This window comes from Accipiter gentilis, chromosome 9, assembly GCF_929443795.1.
Source record: "Accipiter gentilis chromosome 9, bAccGen1.1, whole genome shotgun sequence".
NCBI lineage: Eukaryota > Metazoa > Chordata > Aves > Accipitriformes > Accipitridae > Astur > Astur gentilis.
In genome coordinates, this window is record NC_064888.1 from 9,435,241 (window position 1) to 9,460,316 (window position 25,076).

At 40.8% G+C, this 25,076-nt stretch overlaps 1 protein-coding gene and 1 long non-coding RNA gene across 9 annotated transcripts in view; one reads left to right on the top strand and one right to left on the bottom strand.

Moving 5' to 3' along the window:
* The window catches only part of LOC126042732 (uncharacterized), a 40,157-nt gene extending 34,758 nt beyond the window's left edge, over positions 1-5,399 (bottom strand). For all 7 annotated transcript variants that reach the window (XR_007507281.1, XR_007507280.1, XR_007507276.1 and 4 more), the window contains exon 1: positions 5,326-5,399. This is a non-coding gene — a long non-coding RNA (uncharacterized LOC126042732). The remainder of the gene's footprint in view (positions 1-5,325) is intronic.
* A 2,367-nt stretch (positions 5,400-7,766) lies between these two features.
* The window catches only part of RHOBTB1 (Rho related BTB domain containing 1), a 55,203-nt gene continuing 37,893 nt past the window's right edge, over positions 7,767-25,076 (top strand). The window contains exons 1-2 of one of the 2 annotated variants that reach the window (XM_049810885.1): positions 7,767-7,907; positions 12,545-12,639. The gene's annotated coding sequence lies outside the window, so the exon portion shown is untranslated. Of the gene's footprint in view, positions 7,908-8,318; positions 8,348-12,544; positions 12,640-25,076 lie in introns of those variants that run through there. The other variant, XM_049810886.1, reaches the window with a different exon arrangement.

Below are 25,076 nucleotides of genomic sequence, written 5' to 3' on the forward strand. Positions count from 1 at the left end.
GGACAAGGAACAGAGAAATTAAAGGTGGTGTTCTTCATAATAGACTGTAATCGAAGGGGCAAAAATACTTCAGTAATTTATCACTAAATTTATAGAATCCTTAAAAGAAAACCAAAATAGTTCATAGTTTCTGAACTATATAGAAATACAAATATAATATTCAAAAGTTCTTTGAATGATTAGTATATGTTTTAAGCATGTAATGGACAAAAAGTATTATCAATAGTTGTAATTGTAATGCCTGAATCAAAATATTAAGTACTTACGATCATGTATATTAACTCTACGAACTGTTCAAAGTTCAGTGACCTGCTTAAGAGCTGGTAGTCAAATAACAAGTAACAACATTGCCTGCAGCAACTGGTCTGTATCTTTCTCAGATTTCAAAGCATCTGAATTTTCCTGGAATATTTCAAACTGATTCTTCAAACATTCATGTTTCCTGAGAGTTCTAACAGAGTAGTAATCAATCTCTAGAAACACTGATGGGGTTTTGACAGTGATTGATCTCATTACAGACATTGGAAAACTTTCTTGAGTTGAGTGGCATATGCACTCAGTCTGAAAAGAGTAAGTACTTGGTAACAAAATACAGGACTTTGCCACAATTTTCTATCTGTACTAAAAATGTCTTCATGCTTTTTTTTTTTTTTTTTTAATCTACGAGTACAGTATGCAATGTTTACAGAAGCTAGTTATGTATTCAGAAAACAACCTTTCTATGGCTATCAAAACCTATAGACCTCCAGCCCAAGTGAAGCGCTCTGCAGATGAAGTACTAGTTTGGCATTATTTACTTAATTATTTCCATTAAAATGTAAATCTGAAAATCTGAAATACTCAGTTTTCCTTTTATGTCTCTCCATGTTTTCAAATATTTTTAATGGGTTCATTTAAATATATCTGGCATCTTTTCAATGTCTCTCTTGTTGGAAAATGCAGAGAGAAAGTTTTCTCATGCAGTATACCACAATCTTCAAATGCAGAGGTAACACAAGAATCATAACTCTTTCTTGATCCTCCTTTGCTCTCCAGTTCCACAATCAATTAAAATCCAGACCATTTAGAGGCATTCATCTGATCCAACATCTTGCTAGAACAGTGAGGTCAAAATCTGAATCCAGACACAGAGACTGTTTACTGAAGCTGCCATTGTAGCAGACGCCTCTTATTTACAGTGAGAAAATTCTGGTCTCCACTGGTCATAGCCTGGTGAAACACTGCAAGGTGATTTCTCAACCAAAGGCTTCTGTTAGGGTCTCATAAGCTAATGGAAAATTAGGGATTCCAACTGCACAAGCAGCAAAGGAGAAAGCCTACCCAACACTCAGGTCCTCTGAGATGCCTTCTCAGAGATGGCTTTGTGCTGTGTTGGCTTTGGCTTCTGAGACAACACCAATGCTTACAGCCCATGGCAGAAAGTAGTACATAAACCTAAGGTTTTGTTTTGGGCCTTTTTAAAAGCAAAAAACTTTTGTTGAAAAATTTTATATAAACACATACATTTTATTTTAGCTGATAAATGGGAGACAGAACAAAGAAGTGAAAACAGACAGTAAGTAGATTAAACAGCATGAAAAAATACTATTTATAGTTAAATTTCCTTTTACGGATGGTAGCCTATTACAAGGTCTGGAAAAGGATGTTTACATGAGGTTCAAACATTCAACAACTAAACATAATTACAGCAACATATTGTACCAACTTGAGAACTATCAAAATTGCCAGTGTTGCCATTTAGATACGTGTGTATCCATTTTTGCATGCATACCGTAATCTGAGATATCAGAAGGCACTGTTTTTCCTGTAATTATACATACTGGCTTGTTTTGGCCAAAGTCCTTTGGTACTGTGAATGTTATTTGTGAGGACAGAAATGAAATCATCGTTCATATCCTTAACTGCTTGTTCTAGCTTACAGATAGGATAAATGGGGGGTGGGAGGGAGCAAGCATGGCAGCTCCAATATGTGCTCCAGAGTTCTTTTACAGCAACCAGCATTTGAACTGACGTATGCAGTCACTACAAAAATTATGCTTATGCGAGAGTAATGCTTACAAGTGACTCCCACACATACTACACAAGAGGAGTTTGGCCATAGATGATAAGGGTTCAAAGTAGTGTGCTCATTCTCATCTTCCTCACTGGTCCCACACTTCAAAATCAGAAGTGAAGGAAGGCACACAAAACAATTTGATATTTGAATTGTGCTAAACAAAGGAAGGGAGATAAGATTGTATCTTTTTCTTGGAAACTGATGGTCACCAAAAGAATTTGTGCTGGCAAACAAGTAATTTGATTAATCCAACGTACATGTTCAGCTAAACAGCATTTAAATCACAATGGTCCTGCTCTCTGTTACCTCCGATCACTTATGCTTTCCAAAGCAGAGTAAAAAACTGTGCTGCTCTACTTTGGTAGCATTCCACATTCACTGCGTGGTGAAAGGTTATGGTGCAAGGTTGCTGAGGACTAATTCTAGGTGGTATCACAGGCCTTCACTTGTTATAACAGAGGATTTGCTAGGAATGCAGCTACATTGGTGCAAATCCCCTGTACTGGCAGAGTAAACAACTGCACACACTATGCATTGTTGCAATCCACCTTGGTTTCAAGCGGGGATTAAATTCTGCAACTCAGGCTAGGCAGAAGAAGACTATATGGACACAATCCTTCTACCAAATGTTACAGGAGCACACAGCCCCACACAAATGGAGGGACTTAGTCCCTTCTCCTTCCCCATAGCAAATCCCTCCCTGAGCTCTGTAGTTACAATGTAGAAAAAGAATAGGATAGGAATTTTTGGTCAGTTCTTGCTCTGTCTCCATTTTACATCTGAACACAAGGATAGATAAGTTTCAGACAGTTTAACATTCTATATTACTTTAGGACCCCTTTTTGCCTGGATCAATTTTGTTTAATTATAAAGTCATATAAGCTTTCCTTGCTGAATTTTGTACTTTCCAAAAGACTAGTTGGGTGTGGCTAAATGTATTCCCTGACTATGTTTAATGAAACTGCAGAAATTAAAGAGGGAAAAGGTTTGTCTTTATCCTCCTTCCATAGCACTACTGTTCTTTGGAGTATATTCTTCATAGATTTGTCCAGCCTGGTTACAAGCTTTTTTATTTAAAAAGAAGGAGCTGTATGAGGACACCATTTTGAGTGATGCTGGATGAACAGAAACTGTCCATCAAAGCAGAGTTAACAAAAATGTATTTGTTAGAACCACTAGACCTCAGGAATTCTGCTGTCATTCCACTCCTGCTATTTCTGAGCCCCAAAGCGATGGGAGATTTATGCAGGTTTGCCAAAACTAGGAATGGATTCCCTCTACATGACTTTTGTATGTTATATATTTGGCATTGCCACAACCTAACTAGTGTTTCTGCCCAGGCTAAAATATTTCACTGTTAGAACAAACTACTGGTGAAATCCTTTCTCTCTCATGTAGTTTTCAAGCTAGTATCTTTACCCAGATAAACCTCAGCCAGTCTTATGTAGAAGATTTGTCTAGTATGAACACAAAGGGATTCACAGTGGTGATTCCTTCAGTGTTTAGAATATTATTTTTATAATCGCCTATAAAGACGATGTAAACCTTCAGCAAAGGGTTATAGCATGCCTTCTGAAGTTTTATTCAGCTGTTGCTCTGCTCACAACTCCCACTGAACTATGTATCATGTTTTAGGTGTTGGCTTGCCAAAACTTTGTAAGAAAGAACTAAAACCTTTCAGTACTCTGGAATGATTTGTTGTATTACAGCTTAAAGCCATAATAAGGCCTTCTAAGAAAGGCTCTGAAAGCCCTCAGCAGTTAAATCACTGTGATTCTGAAGTCTCCTGGGACAAAGAAGCTGCCGCAAGGCCAGTACAATCTTTGCCATGCAGAGATGTGGAGAACAGGAGTTCCACCTGCTCTAACACCAAATGACAGGGAATAAGAATGTAAGCCACAGCTGGCTACAGCCTGCTGGAGGCTAGGGGCGGAGTCAGAGTATATTCAGTGATGGAATGCCACTATCTGAAGCCTGTTCCTGTCTGACATGGCAGTAAAGGGCTAGAGTTACCATAGCCATAATCCTAAAACAATAGAGAGTGAAATATTAAAAGCATCTATTTGTGACTATAGAGGGTAAAATATTAAAAACATCTCAATAAATTGTAGCAAAATGAGCCATTGGCTTCCAGGCCTATCTGGAAAGGCCAGACACCTGCTCATTGCCACCTCCCATATGACCTCCCTTGTCACCACAGCTCAGTTAGCAGAACTGAGTGCACGAACACTCTCTATACCACCATGGCACAAAGGCCTATGCTCTACTAACTGTCAGTGAGACCTAATGTTTCGAGGCACTGTTTGAAAAAAGGTGTTAGGACTTCCAGAAAGTTCAGGCAGTCTAGCTCCATCCTGTATGCTTAGTGGGTGCTGAAGAGCACAAATGCACCAACCATCACAGAACAGATTTTGTATCACTTTTCTGCAGGACAAAAACCTCTCCCAAATCTATTGTCCTTTAAGAACTCAGACATATAATGGAAGACATGAGTCATCTGGAGCTACTATAGTCAGAATAATGTAACTGCAGCTCATCTACAATAGTGCAACAATGAAAAGACTCCCAACCATAAATATTTTTGTACCACGGTATCCTCTGTGAATAGGGAGCCATGTAATCACAATCTTGACATCATGACTGGTATCAGTCTGTCTTATGGCTGGGTTCAAGATATGTTGTCATAAAAGTTACACAACTGTCAGCCAACAATTATTCTTAACAGCAAATTTAGTAAAATGCTTTGGCATCCATTCCTGGAAGCCTAGAACTTACACAGCCTCTCCTTATCTATTCCATGTGCACTTTGAAGGATAATATCACACCCTCCATCTCTGCTTATAGCTTCAACACCTGCAATTTTGCACAAAAAGAAGCTGCATCTTAAAAACACAAATGAATTTGTTTGCAAAAAATCAATAAAGACAATAAATGACAGTTGGTGAAAAGAGGGCAAGTGTGCTGTAAAGACCATTAGCTTTCCATACTGCTACCCAACTTTTTTCCTTCTTAAAAATGTTATCACAGAGGCGTTACCACTATCACTGATTGGCTTGGCCTTGGCCGGCGGCGGGTCCGTCTCAGAGCTGGCTAATATGGGCTCACTCTCTCTCGAACACAGGGGAAGCTTCCAGCAGTTTCTTACAGAAGCCACCCCTGTAACCCCCCCCCCCCCCCCCCCCCCGCTACCAAAACCTTGCCAAACAAAACCAATACACTAATTTAAGGCTGAAACAGAATAATCATACTTTAAAAAGCAGATGACTTACTAAATACTTGCTGTTTTCTGAATTAAACACGCAGCCTTCATATCCAAGGCATAGTTCTAATGTAACAAAAATATCCTAGACCCAGTAACTACAGGGCAGTGAAGAAACAGGAAATCCTGCCTTTGCTGGCATGAGAAAGCAAGTGAATGGGACTATCTTGAGCCTAGCAAAGTTTCCTCCCTGGTAGCATTAAGAAGATTCCTTGTGCTGGACCCAGTCTGGGATTAAACATGGGTTTAATCCCAGTTACCAAAACTGTTAGTCAAGAACCTTTCACACAACCTAAATTCAATTTGAAGTGCTAAAGCAAATATATGAAATAGAAGCAACTCATTCAGTGATCACAAAACACAGCTGATTTAAAGCAAACTATATAACCTGTTGCATGGGTTGACTTTTATCTCATGTGGGTTTAGTTAGCAGGGCTAACACAAGGTTTGAGGCCATCTTCTGAACAGATGCAGATGATAACCTTGGGAGATCAGCTGCCTGCTCCAATCGCCTTGCAAATGATATTTGTTTCCAAAAGTGTGTTTCCAGCACAGGTTACAGGAATTTAGACTGTTTGTACCAATTGAAATTGCACAACTATATGCTTCTGCATGCAAATGCTGTGGAAGCACTGTGGAGGCTTCCTCACTGGGACTCTAAATACAAGCTACCAGAACTTTGAATAAACTCTTCCCAAACAAAATAATCCCTCCATTCCTAGGGAGTAACTATGGCCCAGCAATCTTTCTTTGCCCTTGGTACCACACATGCAACAAAGGTCATTCTTTTTCAGGATTTATTCAAAATCCTAAAATTTAGCCAAGTTGTTAACACTTTTTTCTTTTTGTTCCCTTAATAAGGGGCTTACAATACCAAGTGTCATTTACTTTAAAGGCACAGCTCCTGGAATCCTGTGATTATCCTCCCACACTTCTATTACAAAGTTAAAGCACAGGGTATGCTGGTGCTTGACATCACTCTAAAGCGATGATTTATGTGCTGAAGGCAGTCTATCCACAACAGCATTGAGTTCCACACAGGCTAATTCACTCTGCTGCACAGTTCAGCATATTGATACAACACTGTATTGATACAGTATGCATGTATACAGCAGTACTGATGCAGTATACAGCAGGTAAATTTCAGGTCTTCGTGAATCTGCAGGAAACCACATGAAAAAATCATCAAAAGAAGAAAGCAAATTCAAGGACCCCCTCTTTTGTTCTGGTTTTCGTGACCTGGGGGCTAGATTCATTAGTTCTAAACAGGATGCTTGATCTCTGCTGTTCAAATAGGAGAGCATTTTGACAGCAAGCCTAGCCTGTCTCTACCTGCCATACTGCCAGCTCCTGCTGTCTTTAGGCCCTGTATCACTTTTTCGTTAGCCTAGAAAAGCTATGTTGTCAGAAACCCTCCATAACCAACATTAAATGTCACTGCTGAGTGACATGAAGCACTGACAACCACGCAAAGGCTGAGTACCTGGTCTCCACAGTCCTCCAAACTCCTGAACCCACAAACAGAAAGACCTAGGGCAGAAAATCAAGTCCAAAACATGGGAGTAAGAAGGGACTTCCTTTAATACCAGGCTACTGAGCCATTCCCCAAAGTTTGCCTAAGCATTTCAGCAATATGCTCTACAACTCTTTTAAATACCATACGGCGCTGGCTTACTTACGACTTCCCACCGTTGTTCTCTTTAAAGAGTCCTTTTAGTCTTTCATTGATACAGAGGTCAGACACCCTGAGGACAGTGTAAATGGGAAGCATCCTGGCAGGAAAACGGACTTAATGCTGCTTTTTAGCTACGATTCGGCATGAATATTCTTTATGGGGAAACTGAGGTGAACAGTGCAGTGTAGTTTACTCAGCAGACAAAAATGTTAAACGCAGAAGCACACCCACTCCAAAGAAATGCACAGACCCCGGTCCCGCAATCCGATTCAACTTTTCATTACGCGTGCGCTTACACAGAGCGCGGGTGTCCTCGCTCGTCCTGCCGAAGCGGGGGACAGGGGACCTCCCCACGGCGGGGACGTCCGAGCCCGGCCCCGCCAGCACGGCCGCTCCCCCCGCAGGATTTCCTGCCTCGGCAGCCCCTCAATCCCTGGAAACGATTTCTCCCGAGGAGCAGGAAGGGCGGCGGGCGAGGAGGCGAAGAGCCCCGCGGGGGCCACGGCAACACCCGCGCCGGGGCCGCCGGGGCCGCCGGAGCCGTCGCACCTCACCTGAGCGGCAGCGCGCGGCACCACAGAAAGCAGCCCCGCCCCGCCCCTTCCCTCCCCCCCCCCCCGCCTTTCCCGCCACGCGCGGCTGTAACGGCTGCAACGGCCGTAACGGCACCGCGTGCTCGAGCGCGCTCACGTGACGGCCCGGCGCAGCCCGCCCCGGGGCGGGCTGGTTGGTTGGCTTGGGCGTGCCGGCCGCTCCGCTCCCCGCTGGCCGGGCCGGGCAGGGCGGGCCGGGCCGCACCGCACCGCACCGCACCGCTGAGGAGGCGGGCCGCGCCGGGCAGAGCGCTGCGGGCGGCGCCGGCCGCTGGCAGTTCTACCCTGTCTGTCCCCCCGCAGCGGGTCCTGCTCCGCGCTCAGGTGAGACGCGCGGCCCCGGTCGCGCTCCCGCGGGGTGGGCGGGCGGGCGGGCGGATGTCAGGCGGGGAGGGAGGCAGGGAGGCAGGCGCCGCTGTCAGGCGCTGCCCGAGTCTCTCCAGGGCGCTCGCCGGGCCGGGCGCGTCGGGACGCGGGTGACCCAGCGGGGCCGGAGCCGGACGCCGTGGCAAGCTCCGCTGGACCCGAAGGGAGAGGGAAGCTGCGGCGGAGGAAGGAGCGGCGGGCGGCTGAGGCACCGCGGGGCTCGGGGCGGTGTTGTTGCCGGGGGGGCGCCGGCCGCCGCCGCCCTTCTTCGAGGGCAGATCCTGACAGGAGCTCCCGGCTCCTCCGGGCTGCTGAGCGCGGCCGCGGCGTCTGGCTTCCGCCCCTGGGGGAGACCCGGCACCTGCCTGGCCCGACCTGGTGTCCCGTTCCCTTCCCCGGTAAGGCTAAAAATGCTTACAGCTCCCTTGGGTGTGCGGGCGGTCCCGCTGCAACGCTATTGGGCTGTTAGATACCGTTAGACGTATTTATTATTTCTGTGGTTGAACACGGTGTAAATAGTGTGCTGGGAGCACCACACCTGATACGACTTTTCCTTGTTTGTGCAGGGGGCGGCTTTATACGATTTATTCTGGCTGCCCCCTCTCTTTGAAAATTCGATGGACAAAACTAAAATCTGCCCGTATTTCTCTTTCTGGATATTGATCTAGCACGTTCACCATAAAAATTAAACTTTCCTCTCATACACATTCTCCAGGCACTTTCTGAATGCACTGTGTTTGAAAAGCAATTTACTGAATTAACGTAGCATGCACAAAGATAACTTGAGTTGACGTACTAGCAAAGTAACATCTATTGCATGAGCAAAAATGGAATATTCCTGCCCTTGGGTTCCTTTTTAATCTTAAATTATTAATGGGTCTCTGCATTACATGAATGAAATTTGCAATCGGTACTGAGTGCAAATGCATGTAGAAAACCGGATACAAGAGGAGCTGGTTACGAAGAAGGACGTGCCTCCAAAAAGACTAGCAGGAGGATGAAGTTAGAGAGCCCCTTCTGTTCCTTACAGTTGTTGAGGACCTCTGGGGCAGAAGCAGCAGGCTGTACCCAGCCCAGCTCTTTTGCAGCTCTCAGAAAAGAGGAATGAAAAAAGAGCAAAACTTTTCCCTACTTGGTGAGCGTAGGAAATTAGAGCTTTAATACATACGCTTTTGTTTAACCGACTTGTCGTGGATGTTCCTAAGGCAGGGTTAGTGGTAATCATAGTATCCTGTCTTCTTTTAGAACCTGATTGCCAGCTTTCACCAAATGCCATCATTTGTACGTAGTTAAGTAAAGGTATTTACATCACATGTCATTGGTTGCTTTTGTCTATATAATCAATAGAGGAAAAAAATTGCTTTATCTCTAAGGGAGACCCCAGAAAAAAACACACTTGTCTAAACTGAAGTAGGAAGGGCAAAACGCTTGGATTTACTATGGATTCTGGAACATTAAAGGTTTGAAAATATGTTGAGGGGAAATGTTAGTTGAGGTATCAATGGGAAGTAAAATTTCTACTGTCTGTTCAACCATGTAATGTACAGTAAGTGAGGTGTGTCATAGTAAAGATTACAACGGTGAACTAAGGTTCTGCCCTTTCTTTTACTTGAACTTCTTCCAGTATTTGAACTTTTATAGGCAAAAGTTTGAAGTAAAACCATATTAAACAAAGCAGAATCATCATACTTATAAGCAGTTACTTTTCCTCTACATAATCACTCAAAGTTTGTTCAGAGATTTTGGGCAGATGTACTGAAAATGTGTGATGTTACAGAAATATTGAAAGCGATATATAGAGATGATAGGCTGGTAAATGGAAGCTCTTAAGTAGGTTGAGAGGATAAAATTCTGCAATATTGTTAGTTTGGTAATAATCTAAAACCTAAACAAACAACAAAAAAAGGCCGACAAAAAAAATGGGGGAGAAAAAAAGACTGGATCAACTTATGCTACTGAACAACCCAAAGGTGGACCTGGGGTGGATTTGAGGAGAAAATTGGGCTGAGTTTTCCTTGAGGTTTCTCTAGTGTCATTGTGTTAGAGGAGTGACTCGTCCATAGCAGAAGAGGCTCCTAGGCCAGATCACCCATGACTGGTTATGCGTTGGCCCCAAGGAGCCATCCAGGGAGCCCAGCGTTCCACATGGTCTCGTCTGCATTCCTTCTGGGCCTGGTTTGCACTGCAATTGTATCACCTGCCAACCTGTGGCAACAACCACCTGCTCGTCCCCTTCCTGCCTGTTCAAAGGAAGTTCCCCACCTTGGAGAATTAGACCATATAAGTACATCCCTCACTGAATTACTCCTTGTTCCAGCTGGCTTTAGTTTCCCTCAGCTTATCGTGACCTTACTGCATGTCCTGCAGACAGCACCATAGTGCGGTTGCAGTTGTGGGTGAGCACTAGTTCAGGTAATGCCTGCCCGGGTGAGGAGTGGATAGGAGAGAGAAGGAATTGCACTGCCACGGCCAAAACTGATGCTCTCTGGTGCAGGCACACAGGATAAGAGTCACATAAAGCCAGCTGTCTTTTCAGCTGTGAGTTCCTGAAGACTCAGGTGAGGAAGTTGCACATAAGGTTTAGCTGCTCTATTCTTCTGAGCAGATTGCCATCACAGAAATGGAAGATCTGCCTCTGACACCATGGTAGGGAAGATGTTTACAATTTGGAGTTGTAATCGGGCAGCACAATGCTAATTAGGATTAGAACCTTTCTTTTGTGGTCCCAGCTATCTTCAAAACCAGAAAGCCGAAGTGAGGTTGAGGGGCGGGGGATAGAGGCCAGAAACTTTATTTCTGTGAAGTGGAACTTCTAGGCTTATGCTTTAGTAATGATGAAAATCAGGTTTAACTACATTTCTATCTTTTTACACTCTTCAAACAACTGGTCTGACTTTAAAGCGTAACAATTACAAAAATCTCTCAGCAAGCAGGAGAGTCTCAATGTGGCCTTTAATAGGACATAGATGTAAATAATTAATGATTTCTGAAAAAGAATTATGAATGAGCTGGTGGAAGGGCTTTGCATGTCTGTTTGAGAGTGAGAAGGATCTTGATGTATCTGTGGAGGCCATGTCTGTGGATTTTAATGAGGGCAAAGCAGAGAAAGGCTGGTTGAAATGTTTGAGATCTTGGTGAAATAAAACCAGGGAAACCTCTGAGTTTATGATCAGTTAAACCAGATCCCTTTTTTTCTGAAAAGGGATATTCTGAAAGAAGCTGCAAATAACTTCCGATCTTCCATCAGTACTGAGGAAACAAATGAACAGTTATGAATGGTACAGTATCACATAAATAGGTATTTAAATAGTTTGAAAGCCCTGAGTGTGCTAATGCCACTACTTAATTTATTATTTGGAGTTTTGTTTCATTGTGGAATAAGGCTGTTATTTGTAGGGCTCACAAAGGGAGCTATGTGTGGAGGCTCTAAGGGCCTGCCTTGGAGAAAGTCAGGGTGAAGACAATAGAAAAGATGGTAAGATTCTCAGCAGTCGTAGCTGCATAAAACATGGTAGCTAAGGAAGACTGATATGGTCTTTGCTACTAAAATGCTTATGGATATGTAACAAAGGTGCTTCTATGGAAGGGAAGGACTTCTAGAAGGATATAAATATCATACCTCTAGCTCTAGTGTCAATTCCAGTGGCTTGTCTATTCCACAAAGGTGCAATGAGGTATTACTTCAGTTTCTGTGTTCACCCTCACTGTTGTCTTGTGCATGGTATCTACAGAAGGTGGGAATTTCTGTGAAAAACTAACTTCAGTCCTAAATTCAACTCTGAAATGTTGCTGATAAGGAGGAAGAAATACCTAGAAAAGCTAAGCAGGCCGCTAGTCCCTTCAGCTGAAGAATCTGCATTTCACTTCTGCTTTTCAAGCTAGCATGAAACCTCTGAAAACTACTTGTATCATTGAGCATTGCTTTTAGGGTAGGATCTGAGGTGAAACCAATGTTGCTCCCACCTTAGGTTCTTGGAAAACCTCAGCCTTTCTCCTGGATGGGACCCAAGTGACAATAATGCAGACATTTACCAAACCCAATGAAGCACTTCTATAATTAATTTCATTTGGGACCAAAGGTGGAAGCAACACGGAAGTCCCAGTTCACCTGTCATCAGGCTGTCAGCTCATATTTTAGAGTCTTGTCATCTTCTTGAAGGTGGGCAAAATCCCCATCCTCAGACACTGTTAACTAACCTATGAAGAGCTGGTTAACTATGATACAATGGTGTTTGATTCTGACACATAAGCTGGTTTTTTGGGTTTTTTTTTAATCTAAATCCAGAGGGAAATTGTTCAAGAACAAGCTTTATTTGACAGAGCTGTGTCAATCTCCAGTTATGCTCAAAAGCTCATCTATCTACCCATGATTTCTTCAGTGCATTGGAGTGAACAGTTAATACTTTACTGCAGATATTCAATTTACCTGTTTGAAGCTTTGAAAGACTGTTTTGTTGACCAAGCAGTCCTGTTTTACAATATAAAATAGATCATAAGAGATGTCTTTGGTATTGCATGTGTTACAATTTTAGATTGAAAATAGTAAGGTTTATTCTCTCTCTTTTTTTTTTTTTTCTTTCTTTTTTCTTCTTCAGGAGTGCCACAGTAAGAGAAATGAAATCTCTTTAATGGAATTCTGCTTTGGATCAAGCTGTTAAAAATGGATATGAACGTTATTTTCTCCTGTGAGGTAAGTATTCCCAAGGAGAAATAAAACAAACCCAAACAAAACAAAAAACCCTGACTCTTTTCACTTAGTGTTGCCTGTCACTGCTGCTGTTCTGTCCAGCAGCTTTTGGTCAGGTATTTTAAAGTTATAACATCTGTGACTTGGAGAACTTTGTACTGAAAGTCTTATCTGAAAGGTTCTAGAATTAATGTTTTCACTTACAGGATTAGTCAGCTTTGTTCTGATATTCCAGTAGACAAAACAAATGTATAAAGGATCCGCATTGTTGGGGAGTTAGTGTAATGGGTGGCTTCTGCACATAGTAGCTTTTGACCAAATGTCAAGCTTTTCTTCAAAGCATAAAAGAAACGGAAGCTGCTAAATCTAATTTTCAAGAGTGAATACTTACACAGACTAACTCCAGATGCAGGAAATGAGTGAGATCCTGGGATGAAGAAAGAGTTTGTACCATAAATACGCAGGCACTCTTTCATGCAACCAGGCAGCTTGCTTTTTGCCTGCTCTGTGCGGTCTAGGGAAAAGGTGGGGCTGTTGCCAGCCTGAATTACAGGTACATATTAATAATGCTTTTGCCAAGTTCCCCACCCAGATCTTCACAGGTTCATACAGTAAGCATGTAAGTTAGAAAAAAAAATACATCTCCTTAATTTAGGATCACAGGAAAATTAAGGTTGTGAGGAACCTTGGGAAGTCATACAGTCCAGCCCCCTGCTCAAATTTTGGAGTAGTCAGTGAAATTAGGTTGTTATCACCCATTGGCCTTCCCAGTCTGTTATATGTTCAGAAGCATTAACAAAAGGTGGTTTTATGTCTTGCTATATGTGTTAAATGTACTTTATAGTAGTGCAGCTAGGAACATAACATGCATAAATTTGTCAGAAGGGAAAATATTTTAATTAAGACAGGATTGTACAAGAACAGTCTGTTTCTCTGAACAAATGAAACGATAAATCTCTGATGTATTTATTTCTTGCAATTACAAATGAAACCTCTACAGGTCATCTAACACAGTGACATGCTGCCAATATTTTCAAGACAGGTTCCCTGCAAGAATGACTCCTTCCCAGGCATCTCTAGAGAATCTATTTATTTACTTTCTCATGTAAGCAAAATAGCTTTCTCATAATAAAGGGAAGGGAAGTGAACATGTTTCTTATCCTGCCTGTTACATGTTACTGAAACATTTCCTCTGAAGTATAAATATTTGTTCATGGGAAAACATAGTGACAATGTGAATAAAAATAAGCATCTTGTCAGGAAGCTTAAGGAGCAATCTCTCCCCCGGGCTCTCAAAGCAAACACAGACCAAGCGTTCCACCCCCCCATCATTATGTACTACCAAACAGAATGTTTTGTGACCCCTAGGAATAACTACTTCAGTGTTTTGGCCAGGGAGGGTCATACAAAGAACAGGTTAATGCTGTCAGGAGAAAGAGATTTCAGCATTCAGAGCCTCACAGGAGTGTCACTGAAGTGAAGAGACACTTGGTTTACTTTGGATTTATGCCTATCTCAATGTGCTTTGAATTGATCCCTCAAAACTGGTAATTTAATAGCTTTAATAGTTACATTAGTAACTTAATGAGCCCCCTTGAGCACATCATCAGACAAACATATACTTTGTGAACAAAAATAGAAGTCATTTTATAGGTAATGCAGTTCCTGAAAGCCAGTATATAATATTACATGTATGCAAGTTGTGATGCTATGAATTATTTAATATACGCTGAGTGATCTCAGCATCACAAAGTACTTATTAAGGCAAATGGCACACCTAAGAACTGCAATATCTCTCTTCACCTCTGCTCCCAGTGTCAAGTCTCACTTCCCAGCCTGATTTTCTGTCTCTAAATGAATTTCTGAGTGACACGTGTAGCTTATGTAATTAAGTTACAGAATAATGTTCTTGGAAACTTGGTGTTTCCACACCAGTTTATGTTGCTTTTGTGATTGGGTCTCACTTCTTGAAGAGAATATATCAGCAGGTCTGGACACAAGTTAACTTATGTATTGTCATGTGCTTGAGTCAGAAAAATGCTACATCTGTGGAAGGCATGTCTTTGTAGAGGTGTTATTTGCTGCTCTAACGTCCCAGTCACAGCTTATTTGCTTATGGGCTTGTCACTTGAGGCATTATAAGACGAGTCGTAGTAAATTTAGCTCTTGGGTTAAAGAATCTACTGCCCTCTCAGAGATTACTTTCTCCACAGTCAGTGGAATAAAATAGGTACATGTGTGTTAGCCACTACAGCAGAGAATCTGGTAATTTAATTTAGCTGACAATTCAGACAGGTAAAAACAAAGTTCTGGACTGTGCAAAACCAGCTGAGGTGTGTGTGAAAGAGTAAACTTCAGTAGAATAAAATGTAGCAGAGCAAATTTTAAATGTTAAAACTGCTTGAGCTAGTTCTTCACAAGCTTATGATTGTTTGTGACTAGAGATTAGAAAATTGGGGAACTGTTGTGTGTCTGTGGTTGGGATGTCGGGGAAGTGGCAGTGTTGCTGTTTGTTGCTTTTAATCTTTGTAATTAAATTTATGTTCTCTATAACTGTCTATCACACACTGTTGAAATCCTGTACTAAGCACATTTCTAACTTCATCATGGGATTTCCTGTGCTTTTAAAAAAGGAGAACGAATGATTCTCACAACATCTATGCAGAATTGGGAAACAATTCTTTGTTATTGTTAGGTGGGAAATGAAGAAAGAAATGATGCAGTTCTGAAAAGTCCATTTATTCAGGGAGCTTAAGCGACAAGGTATCTAACACCAGAAGTCCAAGTTGTGATATAAAAGTAGACCTGTCACCCCAGAGTATCCTCTTGCCAACTGGAATTACCTATGTCTCACACTTTTGGAAGCAAGGGCCTAGCACTCAAGATGAGGATTTGCAACAATAAAAACATACTTAGTATGGTAATGTTACCTGAGCTTTAGATACTTGCTTGTTTTCACCACTTTGTCAGTGGTGAAATGTGCTTCTACACAGGCTCCTAAGTGGGCAGAAGTTCCAATAATTGTCCTGAGCAACAGGTACCGTTTACACTTGAGACAGATATATATGTTGTGGCTCTTATGACTATCCACATTTCAGTTCTTGATTTATGGCTATTGCTTAACACTTGAACTCCTTAAATTTGGCTCTTCTATTTCAGATACATGTTTTCAACTGTTGTAGGTGCTTAGGCATATATGTAGATTATTGGTTACTAAATAAAGAGGAACATTTCAAAAAAATGCTTCCCAGTCTTCTAAGGAAAATACCTGTAGGTCAGGCTCTTCTTGAGGCGATGCAACTGCCTCCATTGGAATTTCTCCAGGGGTGAATTTGGTTCTTTTAATCCTCCTTTCTTTGTGTGTTTGCAACAGTGGTTCTCACTGGTAACACTATAATTAAGGAACTCTCATCATTTCTCTTGCAATAATAGTACAATAACATTTTAGCTATAGTTCTGAATTTCAGCTAGAAGCCTAATGTAAAAAATAAGTGCTGTTCATCTATTTTAAATTGGAATGGTGGAGAAATATTTATCTTCTGTAACAGATATAGTTTCACAAAATTTTATAGGCAGTTGTCTCTGTCAATAATTCATATCTTTTCCTGCAAAAATATTTTGGAGGTGAGGTGGGGGAGGCATTCAGTTCACTTGAGGCTTCTATAATGCTACAAAATGCGCCCTGCTCTAGCACTTTTGCCAATATGTATGGTAGCAAGTAAGAGTAATATCTTTGTAGTTATTCTCTTCTACCCTTACCCAGGAAAAGGACTCTTGCCTGACTCAGGAAAGACTGTAAAGGGTTCTTTAAAAAGCCATGTGCCTTCCTACTTTATTGAAAAAGAAAAAAACTGTTAGTAGAATTCCTGATGCTTTCACAATGTGACTTCCAAGCAATGAGTGCATGAGAAATTTCAAGGCACTGGAATACTTCTGATTTTGTTAAAGCTCCTGGAGTGACTGATTAAGTTCCAAACCACTGCTGGTAGTTCTAGTTTGGTTTTAATTTTACAAACGTAAATTCTGCTCCTGACATATTTAAATGCTGCAGTTATCTGTTTGTATATGTATAATTGGAAAGTAATGTTTTTTTCTCCACACTTTGTAAATCACACAGTATACATAGTAGCTTGAATCCTTTAAGCTCTCTGTCTTTTGCCTAATCTGTACTTCAAGCCTGTAACAATACTTTGACAGCTCTTGAAGGTACTATGTTCTGCACCCTCAGTAAAAACTGCAAATATGTGCAAGAAAGATGTGCTTTCATGGTTGATGGCTTTTGAATGGTAGCATTAAAAAAGAACAGAATCCTTTTGCGTAACTATTGCTATAAAACATAATTTGGGAAAGTCTTATCAAACAGCCTGCAGTGAAACATACAAACTGTCTTCATTCCCTGCTTCTTAGACGTGGAATCACTTGTGTACATTCACTTGGATGGATCACTTGTGTGCATTCCTCTGCAATTTCTGCAGTTACCATTATCCTTCAGCTACACAGCTTTGCTAGAATTTACAGAAAGTGTTTCAGGGGGAGAAAGATGTCCATCAGAACCAACCCTGTTAATTTTCTTTCTGCATATGATCTAAGGCCTTGACTCAATGGCGAAACAAAAATCTGGTAACTAGATTTGCTTAGACATATTGAAGTAAACCGCTAAAATAGCTAAGCAGTGTTTGGACAGTGGAAACCTTGTGCTGATATAATCCAGTCTAACCCAGTGAATTTAAGTTTGCGTTGCAAAAGTTCAGTCTTTGAAGGCAATCTGTGCTAGTGTAACTAAATCATGTCATTAAACTGGGATAAATGGTTGCAAGAGGCACAAGGTCTTACCTTCCTGGAAAATCTTTCTCTTTCAAAAAATATATGGTTCAAAAGTAGAAAATGTACAGAATATAACAGGTATTTGAGACTTTGAATTTGGATCTTGAATGGTTAAAGCCACAGTGTTGCTACTATGCAGAATCACACTATTCAAAATAAATGTAGACTTCTACTGTAAATTTGGGGGGGGGGGGGGGGAGAAGGAATTGTAACCCAAACCAGTACATTCTTTGAACAACCTAGTGGAAAAAATATTAAAGTGATAGGTGTTTCGTTTGGTGTTGTTTTGCTTCAGCTACTTTAAGTTATATGTCTTCATCTTCCTAAGACAGGCATGTTGCAACTAATTTGATGGATTTTTTCTTCTTGATTACCACCTGAATTGAAGCCCAGAGGACTCAGTGGAAGCTTTTCCACATCAGTTTTGGTAGGATTTATATCAGGTTCTTAAACCATAATTGGGGTCTTTTATTTTCGTGTCTAGCTAACTATGGGACAGAGGTGCAGAAGAGTGAGTTGTAGGTAATAAGGCTGTTTCTCAAAGATTAATGGTGGTTAGATTAAGTTGCCCTTGATTTTAGTATTTAATGCTGCTCTGTTAGTTTGACACCCTGTAAAGATCAGTATATGGCTGGTGTTCTTGTATATAAGCAGTGATTCAGAGACCAATAATACTAGTCTTTGGCAACTGTGAAAAAACAGAGAAAATCCACTCTGTTTCTCTTCCTCTCATCACCCCTACCCTACACCTTCCCATTCCTGTAATTAGAGATCTGTGTTCAAGACTTCTCCTTGTGATCTCTTTATAGCACCAGTATAAGCAAATCAGAGCAGTAACAGCATGCCGTTGCAGAGATCTCTATTTATGTATTGCTCCTGTAGAATTTATGCAATCTCTGACCAATATTTCAGCTTCTAAAATTTGGTCTACCTTTTGTATCCTTCTGCATATAAAGCTACTAGGCTTTTAATACATTAGGTGATTTTCACAAGCCTCAAAAGGCAGGGAGAGCATTTATAATGCTTTAAAGAATGAAAGCTGATCCATTTATATACGGCTTTTAAAGCTCAATACCTCGGATCAAAAGTGAGAAGCAAAGACTGTGTTTGCCATTGAAAACCTCCTCTTGTAGTATACATGGCTTCCAAGATACCACTGTCTTTGAAAGTCAGTATTCAGACAGAAGTGCATTTTGACTGATCTACATAGAGGAGGGACAGAGACCGACAGCTAGCCAGAAGGTCAGACAGACATAAAATCTTCCCCAGCTGACTGTTTGCTATGACTCTCATTTCATTCCACAAAGAAGTTCTTTCCATTCCATTAACATCTGATTAGATGGCAGAAACATTTTAAGAAACTCTGAACAGTTATACAGATGCTAGCACTACAGCTGAGATAGTTGGATAACATAGTACAGACATGAAATCAGTTCTTCAAGGTGAGGATTTGCTCCTGGGATTAGCATTTCATATGTGTGTGTGAATGTTGTCCTGTGAAGTGGAAATAAAGAGTTATTCTGGTATGTCACAGTCTGCGAAAAGAGGAAGTAGCTAGGGACAGAATTGTCAAGAAATTAGAATAAGTCTTCTCATATTAGTCAAATTTTCACTGCTGCATTAAGCATAGCATTACCCTTAATTTTGGTTAGTGAGCTTTATAAAATATAACACTCCAATAGAATGCCATAAAGGGCAAACCATTGATTTTGAAGGTGAATCTCCTGTACCTTGGAAAACACTGGAAAATAAATACTGGAAATAGCTGATGAAACAGGCATGTTTGAATAATTGGGAAAAAGTCTTATGAAATTTTGATTCATTCACTTCCAGTTTCATTCCCTTGCCAAACAGCGAAATGACACACATTCAAGAAGAAATCCTCCTACTAGTCAGTTCCTCCCATTTAGCTTCTGTTTGGAACTGTTTTTATAAGCTAATTAAATCTTTCTTACACATGTTGTAGTTCTGAGGATCTAGAAGCATGGAATATAGCAAATACAAGCTGTTGCAAACTTGTTGCCACTAAAAAAATTACACATCTAATACAAAACTGTGCTCTACAACAGATACTTAATACAGCCTTGTCCTCTCTGGGCTGTGAATGCAACGAGCCATAACTCTGCCACTTCTTCCCTTGGGAGGATCTTACATAACCACTCAGCTGTTTCTCTTGCTGTTCTTCATATTAAGCCAAAATTTTATTTTGCTTAATTGTATCCTGGTACACCTAACTTTGCAAACCGGTATTATTCAAATGAATCCACTCCCTTTTAAAACCAAACTATGCAGCCCGTAGGAAGAGAAGTGCAGCAGCAAAGGCAGTAATAGAGTTTTGTAAGGTTTCATGAGAAAGACTGACAGCGCAAGTGAACAGGCTGAGATGTACCTGAGTCAGTAGAGTGCCCTTCCAGCAACAAAGGCTAACCACATACTGGGCTGCATTAGGATGAGTGTAGCAAGGAGGTCAATGGCAGTGATTATTCCCCTCTACTTGACACTTGTGAGGCTGCATCTGAAGCACTGTGTCCAGTTTCAGGCTTCACAGCACTGAAGAGAGATTGACCAGCTGAAGAGAGTGCAATGAACGGCCACTAATATGGTTAGGGGACTGAAACATAAGATACAGACAGAGAGACTGAGGGAGCTGTTTATCTGGCCTGGAGAAGAGAAGGCTGAGAGGGCATCTAATTAATATCTCGGGGACCTAACAAGGTGTTGTAGGGGAAACTAGACTCTTCTCACAGTTGCACAACAAAAGGACAACAGGCAGCAGTCACAAGTAGCAGCAAGGTAAATTCTGACTGGATGTAAAGAAAAACATTTTCATAGCGAGTGGCTAAGCAATGGAACAGGCAGGGTGGAGACTGTGGACTTACCATCCTTGACATGATCAGGCTTTGAAGTTAACTGTGCATTGAGGAGGAGGTTGGACTAGATGACCTGCAGAGGCCCCTTCCCACCTAAACTGTGATTCTGTTGTGGTGTGAGGTGAGGAGAGCAGGGTTAAATATGGGAGCAGGAGAAGGCAAAAGCCGACATCCTACACGAGATTAGACTAAAAACTAAAGCATTGTTGAAATACAACCCTCTGAAAAAGTAGTAGGAATCTAATTTTTATTTCCGATTATAAGTATTGGCATTTTCCTTCCCTAGACAGTCCCTTTCTTGTTTACCCAGCTGTTTAAAATGTAGACATATATTAAGGGTTTTATATCCCTCTGCTAGTGAAAAAGAACATGGAAATACAATTCATAAGGCAAACAACTGGTGCTATATGTCATTCATAGAATGCTCTAACAAAATCTGGTGCACTGCAGGCTTCTTAACTGATGATGGTCTTGCACTATATTTAGCATTCAGTGAGTAACTGAAAAAAAAACCCCTAACAAATAAATGCATAGTGGTCTATGTTGGTGTCTAATGCACACAGTGAAGATATCACTGTATACATTACATGTCTCCATCTCTGAGAATCGAGACAGTTGTGTGGGATAGTATCAAAAGGGATGGAACTGGCCTAAGCAATTTGCACAGTTGGCTGAGAATAGATGTTGACATCACTAAATAGAAGCACCTTACGTCAAATGCTAAACTCTGTCCTTATTACACCAAAGAGAATAAAGGACTGCATACAATAGATAATAGTTTTGAAAAGAAAGCTAATTTTGAATGCAAAAGCATTTGGCATGGGTACATTACAGTTCTGAATGCAAACACATTAATACAAAAATTGCATTGTCAGGAAATGACTTGAATTTTATTTCAATGTGTATAGAATATGCATTAACATAGATTTTTCAAGGCACTTATTCTCTTTATGATTTTTTTTTTATAAAATCTAATGAAATATATCCTAATCCATTACAGAATTAGTTAGAAATTATTTTGATCTACCCACATAATTAAAGCCTCTAAAACTAGTTGTGGGGGAAAAGTAGATTTCAATAACAGGAACTGGGTAATTCTGATATTTTCATTCACGTGCTGCCAGTTGGCTGGGATTATGTATATAACATACAATGGGTCAATGGTGAAGTCCACAACTGAAGTACCACGTCTCCTTATTTTGGTTGTACAACATTCATTCCTGTTCTTTTGAATTGTTGAAAGCAGGTTTCACGGACTGTACAGAGTACCTTCTGTCCCTGTGAGATTGCCATATGCAACATGGAGCCCATATGGGATAATTTAACTTGCTTTGTTTTACTTAATTCCTTGTGCATTTACGCTTGTTTCCACCAACAGATCTTTTAATCTTAACATCCTCTTAAGGTCTTCTAATATGAAGGGCCCTTGCATTCAGGGATAAGGGATAGAGAGGAACATTAGTTTGACCTGTACTATTGAGTTTCATTTTTGGACTGTCCTAGGCTGCCTCTGCAATGTCAGATCCGTGTTCTCTCAGTGCATACTCAAGACCAGTCCTGTAACTTCCATGCTGACTGTTATCAGTGTGTATAACTTGTCTTAGGAAACTGTGTTCATGCTTGGGTGTTACTACATAAAATAATCTCAGTTGTCCTGTATTAAATGTTTCAGTGGGTCCTCAGATGTAGCAAGGGGCCACATGACTTGATTTTTATTATTTTTTTTTTTAAGCAGGCATCCATGATAGACCCTACCTAGACCTCTTAATACAGGGAAGAATCCCTTGCTTCCACATGGCCTTGAGTCTAGGATGTAGACTTTTTCAGAAGGCTGGTAAACAATATAAAAACTAAACTTCAGACTTACTTACCATGCTTAGACTATCATTCTTCTGCAGATACAGCAGACTTAGATTATGATGGGGTGGTAAGAAGCATAGACTAGTCCATTTCCTCCTCTTCCAGAAGAGTTTTGACAATGAAACTGAAGTAAATGCTTGCAGTCCCTCTTCCTGCACCTCCTCTTATCCTTGACTGGTATTTTTTCAACCCATCTACTCCTGAGCCTTTCTCTGATGTCTGAGGGGTGCAGAGGATGAAAGGGCCTGAGGGTACTGAGCTTCAGCATTTCTGAGCTGGTAGAAAGCTCCTTGAGGAGTTCTGCTAACACTGCATGTTGGAGCAGCCTCTGAACTTAAACTAACTCTCCAGATTCAGGAGTAGAAAGGTTATTTGTAAATTCAGTTACAGTTTGATGTTCTCTCCTGATGTTTTTTAATCATCTGAGAAATATATTCTCAAAAACAAAAGGTTAATTTAGCCCCAGAGTAACAAATAATATGTTGGAGCATATGGGAATATCCCTTTACATTTGTACTTCCAAATGCATTTTGTGATTTAGCAAAACTAAAATAATTCTAAGTAAGTAGAATTCTCCATGGGTGTGAATGCATGTTTTTATTTATTTATTTATTTATTTATTTTTATCCAGTTGTTCTCTAAGTTGTGTGATAGTGTTAAAAGTACATAATGGAGGTGTAACAATGGGCACACTTGGCAGCCCATAATCATGTTTTGGAAAGTTGTACATACTTGGCAAAACCAGACTCTGTAGTTAAATGCTAGTCATCATCCAATGCCATGTCCTTTAGGATTGCTTGCAAAGATGGAACTTATTTCCTTCTCCCTTTCCCTCTAGCTGTCATTCTCCCCTGAGAACAAATTAAAAGAAGAAAAATCCAAGCTGGCTATCTGGAATACTTAAACATCTAATTGAGTAAAGCTTTACCATTACTACTCATATATTTTTAATGCTTATGCAAAGTCAGTGGGAATGCTTGTGGTTTATTACTGTGCTTTCTTGTATCAAAGCCTCGAACTTGTTGGTTGATTTACACCCTATTAGAGATGCATTTCAGCCACTTCTCAAGGTGTGTCACTCAAGTTTATGGTCAAAACTCAACTGTTTAAAAATTTGGAAAAACATAAATATGGTTCAATAGGATTAAGTGTCAGAGAACAGAGTGCTTCTAGCTCTCCTGGAGTTTTATTTCATACTTTGCTGGAAAAGCTGCAATCTGAATTATGTAAGAAGTTACATGTTTGTGGTGGGGAAGGACTGAATGGTAAAAGTTGCTGTAGATGGTCATTAAAGTGGAAACTATATAGTAGCACGTAGCTGTTTCCCCAGCTGCAGAAGCTTTTAGGCTCTGGGTACCCTTTGATGAAACAGAAAAAAAGAGAGAAACTTGAGACCTTTTCTTTATCCCCATCAAAAGCAAAGCCCTGTTTCTCTTTTTCCCATTTTAACCACCTGACTAATCTTTGTCATTGCTGTATTCTGCTAAATTTACTGTTGTGCACTAAAAAACCATTCTCTCTTTCCTGCCCTCTTCCTTTATTCCTGTAGAAAAGCTCTGTAACAAGCTTGCAAGCAGATCTAAAGCGGGGAGGGGGTGGGGGGTGGGGTTTATTGCAGTCCAGTACTTCTTGAGTCAGTATCAGAGCAAGTCTGGTTGCTTTGTATCAATTTTCTCCCACATGCTGCTAACTTACCTGTTCTGGCAATAACATTTACTCTCTTTGCAGCAGTGACAGTCTAGGTGTGTTTAACAGAGACATGGGGTTCTAGTTCTGTGATTTGTCTTCAGAAAGTGATCATTTAGACTGTAAAACAAAAGTACCAATAAGGAATTAAGATTTGCCATATGGAAACGGTCCAGTAAAAGGAATTGCCTTTTTATCACCCTGCCAATTTTTATCAGCTTTCTTTGCTCAGCCCCCTGAATTAAGTGGGATGAACCTGGGTCTTATTGTTTTCTGAAAAGTTGCATGTCCTAGAAACAAGTGAATACACACGGATTGTTGTTCTTGCATAGAATGAAAATTTTTAGCCCTCATTTGTGGAGAAAAAATAGTTCATGTAGAGTTTGAAACTTATCTGTTGACTTTTTTTACTTTTTGTTGCCTTCATTATCAATTTGATATTTCTTTGATTGCAAGCAGGTGTCTGAGTGAGGGCTGGTTTAGTTTCTGATGCATTTGTCTTGTCCATCCAAACACTGTGCAAAGCTAGGAAAGTAACACTTAATATTTGCAATGATGCACGTTGCTCTTCTGCACCTAAAAGCCTTCTCTGATACGAAGTTGCAAACTGTAATTTTTCCTGAAGTAGATGTACTCAATTGAAAATTGTTGCAGTCTGACCTGGTTAATGTAAGTTTGGCTTCTGGGAATTTGAAATGTGTAAGTAATGGACTATAACCACATGCAGTTGGATGCTGTTAACCTATTATTGCTACTGTTAACTGTTATTGGAAGCGGTGTTTTTAAAACAACTTTATAACATGTTTTCCAAAAAAAGGACTGTATTATTGCTACAAGACTGTGCGATGCATGAGTCTGGGTTTCTGTAAGAGAATATTTTGTTTCCGATAGTCACAACTGTGTCGAAAAAGTTCCCTTAGCTGCAGCAGTTGTGCCCACGCCCCTTACTGGTTAGTTACATTTTTGTCGATGTCAAGGAGAGCCCGAGAGCAGTGTCTTAGCAGGGAGGCTGGTCTGAACTGTGGGTGCTTTTCCCAGTTACGGACAGGGACTCGGGCCATTTTCAGTGGTTAGAAAACTTCAAGTCTAGAATGTCAGCTTAAGAGAAGGGGGGGTTGTGGTTTAATTGTGCGTGTCTGTTCTACATGAAGGGTTCAAATATTAGTGAAAGTGGAGAGAAGTAATTTCAAAACCCAACAG